The sequence below is a fragment of the Arvicola amphibius genome, chromosome X, assembly GCF_903992535.2.
Source record: "Arvicola amphibius chromosome X, mArvAmp1.2, whole genome shotgun sequence".
Classification (NCBI taxonomy): domain Eukaryota; kingdom Metazoa; phylum Chordata; class Mammalia; order Rodentia; family Cricetidae; genus Arvicola; species Arvicola amphibius.
Window position 1 is genome coordinate 64,346,004 of NC_052065.1, and position 6,732 is coordinate 64,352,735.

The window sequence follows — 6,732 nt, forward strand, 5'->3', positions numbered from 1 at the left end:
CAAAGACGGGAGGATGAGGTGGGGTAGGGGGTTTTGGGTGCAAGATGGGAAGGGACAAGAAGAGAGAAGCAGTATCTGGGGAGAATATCCCCTGCAGGAAGAGCAGGGAGTGTGTGAGTGGGGTGGGAGAATTGGGGAATGTTGGTGGTCCCTCTCCGGGCAGCTGCCCGGTTCAGGCACTCACTCCGCACTCACCCCAATGAATGATGGATCCTCTGGACTTAACATGGTTTTTGAAAGGTTCTCGTGGAACTTTAAAGAGCTGAGAGTAAACAGTTGTACTGAATTGATAAGAAAGAAACTGCATGATTTACACTGGTCAATGTGAACACCATATTATAAAGTATAATAATAAATGTGGCTTGTTCATATGCACAAATATAAAGCAAGTAACCAACTGAACAGTGGAACTCAAGTGCATCTGCATGTGTACAACCAGATGCTCTTTTGGCAACATTGACAGAAGAATGAAGAAAATATATATCTTGTTAACAGCTAGCACTATTTCACTTAGGTATCCAAAGGGAAAATACTGTCTTATTAACTTTGCCTCATTTTTTCCTAAATTTATTTATTTAAGTTTTTGTACAAATGTAGCTTGTATGTTAAGGATATTGTAGAATGAGTTGTGAGCAGGCCTGCTTTTCATCCTGCCCGGATCCCACACAGCTAGCTTTACACCCGAAATAAAAACACACAAATTGTATTCATTTAAACACTGCCTGGCCCATTATCTCTAGCCTCTTACTGGCTAACTATCACATTGTGCTTAACCCATTTCTAATAATCTGTGTAGCACCACAAGGTGGTGGCTTACCGGGAATGATTCAGCAAATCTGACCTGGTGGCTGGCTTCATGGCGACTGTCTCAGAGAGAAGAGGCATGTTGTCTGACTAACTTCCCTTCTTCCTAGTATTCTGTTCTGTCTACTCCACCTATCTAAATCCTGCCCTATCAAAAAGCCAAGGCAGTTTCTTTATTAACCAACGAGAGTCCTCCATCATTTCCCCTTTTTCTGTTTAAACAAAAAAGAAAGGCTTTAACTTCAACATAGTAAAATTCATATAACAAAACAGTTATCAAACAAGAATTACAGTTACAATATTTATATCTATTTTATTTTTTATTTTTTTAATATTTATTTATTTATTAAGTATACAATATTCTGTCTGCATATATGCCTGCAGGCCAGAAGAGGGCACCAGACCCCATTACAGATGGTTGTGAGCCACCATGTGGTTGCTGGGAATTGAACTCAGGACCTTCGAAAGAGCAGGCAATGCTCTTAACCACTGAGCCATCTCGCCAGCCCCTATCTATTTTATTTTTGATCATATTTAAAGAAAACCATAACTATCTATCTGTTCTTCAATTCCATCAAAGACTCCAGAAGGATATAATATTACCTAAGTAAACAAGAAATTAACAACTTCCAAAACTCTAGAAATGACAGCGACATCTTGCTGCCTGGACAGTCACCCAAAGTTCCTCTGTACCATTGGGGCCTACAGGCCCATAGTATCCAGCAGACTTTTCCACAATGTAGGAAATTTCAAAGGCAGTTCAGTCACTATCTGCTGTGTCCTGCAAAATGTCTTGCAGACTCATGAATCAGGAACCCTGAAGGATTATCTCACCTTTAGGCAAGTTTAGCAGTCTTCTCTCTGTGGGTTCTTTGTGTCCAGTTTATGCAACAGTCCAGGCAAGAGCAGTTTCTTGCCCAAATGGTTATAAAACTCCATAAGGATCCTCTTCAATGCCCATCTTCCTTTTGAAGTAGATTGGTGCTGCCAGGAGCAGACATGTCTCATTGTCATGAAAAACCCTAAGTTATTAAAACATTAAATGTCATATTCTGTAGTCTTTGAAAGATATGAAGAATGCCTATCTGAAATATATCTATGCACATCTAGAAAATCTAACTAACATGACTACAAACTTGACTATTACAGATGATTATCTATTAACCTATATTTCTTAATTATATATTACATTCTTGAATGAACTAAATAATCACAATACCTTAATCAAGAGCAGAAATATATACACATATAACAAAATTGACCTTAAATCTCTATCAATAAAGCAAAATCTTTATCAATGCAAATTATTCATATCTATATCATATCCCCCTTTAGATGTAAAAGAACATTTATAAACAATATTTGGGAAGATGGGTGCAGTTATTTCTCCCCAAACTGCTTCCTGCTGAATGGGGGCGCTGATATTTAGGCTTTTCATGGTATAACCTGTGTGCCAGGTTCATCTCAGTCAGCAGTTGAGCAAAGTAATTTTTTGAGGGTGTTCACAGCAACCTTTCAGGAGGGTGTGGTCTATCATACCATATTGGGATAGAAGCAATCCACAGGGCCTCATCCTCTGTGAAAACAAAAGAAGGACTTTTCCAAAGCATCATGACCTTAGATCCAAATTTTGAAGTCAAGGTATTTTCAAAATATCTATCTTGGATTAGTTCAGCAGCATTTATAAACAAATATCTTTTAGCAGCTGTTGCTCCTTCCTCAGCATTTGAACAATTCAAAGAGAGCATAATAGCATATAGTATCAAGATTCTCTGTGTATTTTCCATCTTTGTGTGGCTTTATTTTAACCTCTATTTCATTTCTTTTTACTTTTCTTTTTTTTTCTTTTTTTTTTCCTTTTTTTTTTTTTGGTTTTTCGAGACAGGGTTTCTCTGTAGTTTTTTTAGAGCCTGTCCTGGAACTAGCTCTTGTAGACCAGGCTGGCCTCGAACTCACAGAGATCCGCCTGCCTCTGCCTCCCGAGTGCTGGGATTAAAGGCGTGCGCCACCACTGCCCAGCTTTACTTTTATTTTTTTGAGACAGGTTCTCTGTATATCTTTGTCCTGGAATAACTCTGTAGACCAGGCTGTCCTTGAACTCACAGAGATCCCTCTGCCACTGCCTCCCCAGTGCTGGGATTAAAGGTGTGTGCTACAACACCTTGAACTCACAAAAATCTGTCTGTCTCTGCCTCCCAGGCATTGGGATTAAAGGTGTGTACCACCACATTCAACTTCTCTCTTTCTTTTTTCTTTGTTTCTTTTTGTTACTTTTAAGAACTTTAACCTTTAGCCTGCATATATTTTTAACACACTGTAAACCATTTAGACGTTTTCTTCGACTTTGAATCTTTCTTTGACTGTTATCAAACAAAATCAGTAGGAATAAAGCTGTGAATTTGGTGGCTGGATCCAGCCCATTCCTTAGTTTTCCAGCCTCATGGCTGAGGTACCGACTGTAGCTATTTTTTTTTGAGACAGGGTTTCCCTGTAGTTTCTAGAGCCTGTCCTGGAGCTAGCTCTTGTAGACCAGGCTGGCCCCGAACTCAGAGATCTGCCTGCCTCTGCCTCCCGAGTGCTGGGATTAAAGGCGTGTGCCACCACCGCCTGGCGACTGTAGCTATTTTTATTACCACAACTCTATGGGATTTCAAGGTACTTGGCAGCAAGCAAGCTGCAGCATTCTGCTCACAGACCACAGTCAGTCGGACTGCCTTCCTGAAATAGTCAGAGTTTGCCCTGGCAGGACGGCCCAGAAAGCCAGCATTTTAAAATAGCATGGCTTTTTTCCTGCTATGGCTGAAAATCAAAAAGCATGCGTTCAGCTTTTTATCAACACCATTTAAGTTTTCCGTGGCAGGACCTCTCAAAGAGCTGCAGGGTTTTGCAGCTAAATCTGAGTCAGGAAACCTCTCTTAGATGAGACTGTTTGCTTGCCTCTAGCAAGCAGTGCAGACCTGAGATATTGCTGCCACCAAGAAGCCATGCTTTATTCTTTCCCAAGCTTTCTCAAGCTTTCTGTGGATTCAGTTATCCACATGGGTGCCATTCTGTAGTGAGGAGCTGTGGCCTGCATTCCTGCCCAGCTCATGGCCGCCTGGCTATTGTATGCCCCGAAATAACAACACACAAATTGTATTCATTTAAACATTGCCTGGCCCATTATCTCTAGCCTCTTACTGGCTAACTATCACATCGTGAATAACCCATTTCTAATAATCTGTGTAGCACCACAAGGTTGTGGCTTACCGGGAATGATTCAGCAAGTATGACCTGGTGGCTGGCTTCATGGTGACTGTCTCACAGAGGAGAGTCATGTCATCTGACTAACTTCCCTTCTTCCCAGCATTCTGTTCTGTGTACTACACCTATCAAAATCCTGCCCTATCAAAAAGCCAAGGCAGTTTCTTTATTAACCAATGAGAGTCTTCCATCAGCATATTGCTCACAAACTCTCCTATTGTCCTCTTCTCACTCCTTACCCCTCCTATTAATCTTTTTGTTCCTTAGACAGCTTCATTTCTACTTTCATGTCCTAATTTTATGTACCTGTACAAAACTGAGGAACAACGGTGAGAAAATATACAATATTTGTCTTTCTGAGCCTGGTTTAATTCAGTTAACATGATTACCTCAATTGTATACATTTTTATGTAAATGACAAGATTTCTTCTGTATTGGAAAATTTTGTATATACATGCTAAAGTGTCAGACCTGCAGACCATAAGCTCCATGGTGTGAATGAATGCATTCAAAATGATTAGAATTATAAAATTTTTTATGACTTTTAAATAATCTGATCACATAGTTCTCAAGCATGAATTTTTATAGATGACAGTCAAAAAAGTACACAGGACACATTCCAGAATAGCTCCCATGTTAATTTATGTATGTATTTATTATTGCTATTGATGTTTGCATCTTGTTACTTTTTCATTTAGTTTTCTATACGTGGTGTTTGTATTTATGTGGGCGTGGGAGCTTGTATGCCATAGTGCCCATGTGGCTATCAGAGAAAAGTTTTTAGTTTCAGTTCTCCTTTCCAACATATGGATGCCACAGATGCAACTCAGATTGCCAAGTCTCTTTCTTTACCTAGTGAGCCATCACTCTGCTCACATTGTTTTTCAATTTTGAAACTTTCATGTTAGTGGGCCTGGAGAAATGACTCAGACATTGAGAGCACTCGCTGCTCTTGTACAGGACCCAGATTTTTTTCCCAGTACCCACATGACAATTAACAACAATCCGTAACTATAGCTCTGGGAGATCCCATCCCCTTTTCTGGCCTCTGTGTGCCCCAGATATGCATGTGGGAAACACAGTCAAAATACTTTTGCATATAAAACAGTCTCCAAAAAATTAGGCTAGCATACAGAATAATTTGTTTCATTATAGCATTTTCATACATATGTGTCATCATACTTAAATGTAACTTGTTCCCTCCTCCACTGCCCTTTCTTGTGCCCTCTGCCTCCTACTCTAGGCACCTTCCTTCCCTCCAGTACACAGTTCTCCCTTTTGCTTACACATGGCGAATGCTCATTATTTTAAGGTTTTTGAGACAGGGCCTTACTTTGTAGCCCTATATGTCCTAGACTCAGTAAACATACCAGGCTAGCCTCTAATTTGCGATACTCTTCCTGTCTCTGCTTCTCAGGTGCTGCAATAACAGGTATGTGCCACCACCACTATGTTTCTGCATTTAAAAAAAGCACTTTCGGGGATCATTGGCTTGATTTGGCCCAGCAGTCAATCACTTGCCTAGTAAATTCAAGGTCCTGTTTCAATACTCTTTTAAGGATAGTTTAAAAATTAGTTTTGGTTATTGGTTTGTGTATAAGTGTGTGTCAGAGGACAATCTGGGGGAACTGATATTCTCCTTGCACCATGTGGGTCTTAGGCAATAAATGCAGTTTTTCAGACTCACCAGTATGTGCCTTTTATCCACTCTGCCGTGGCAGCAGCCCCAATACACTTTTTGAATACAGACAAAATAATATGTAATTTCAATTTTGGTAGATAATTTTTCCAGATATCTCATTATTCTATAGTTGTTTCATTCTCAATTCATACTTTTTTGTTTGCTATGCACTATTATAAAGGAGATGTACATTTATCTTTTAAAATGAAATAACAGTCCCTCCAGTCAACTTCTTTGATCTAATAGTTGCTATCTACCTCAGCTATACAATTCTAAGGTACTATTTTAATTTTCCCATTGTCCTGAAGAACCTGAAAAATATTGGAATCAAGCCCAACAATATTTATCACTATTCTACTTTCTAAATTATCTATGACATATTCTGAATCCATTATCACTGCTCATTTATAGTGTGTCTTTGCCCACCACTCACTGTTTTCCTGACTCCCTTTGTCTACTTTATGTTCTACAGGCTAGCATTGAGACAATGCATTTTCCAGTACTCATGGTCTTTTATTTGAAAATTTTATTTCTTACTTTTTGAGAATTTAATGAATGACTACTGCATTTATATCATTTCCACCTCTTCTTCCCTACCTCCAAATCCTCCTATGGCTTTCCACTCCTTCCATAATTATTGTTACACACATTACATTAACCACACAATCACACAGTTTCTCTCTCTCTCTCTCTCTCTCTCTCTCTCTCTCTCTCTCTCTCTTTCTCTTACACACACACACACACACACACACACTACTGAGTTCACTTAGTGTTACATGTATGTTTGCCTGTTTATGACAGACTGCTTGGGATCGGATAACCTATCAGGTGGCTCTTCCTTAGGGAAAAGTGTTTCTTCCTTTCTCAGCAGCCATTGATTTCTTATCACTCTTCATCTAGGAGTTGGGGCCTTGTGAAATTTCCTCTATCTGCATTGGCATGTCAGTGGTGTCATTATGCAGGTCTTGCTTGGGCAACCATATTGTTGAGAAGTAGCCCTGTAC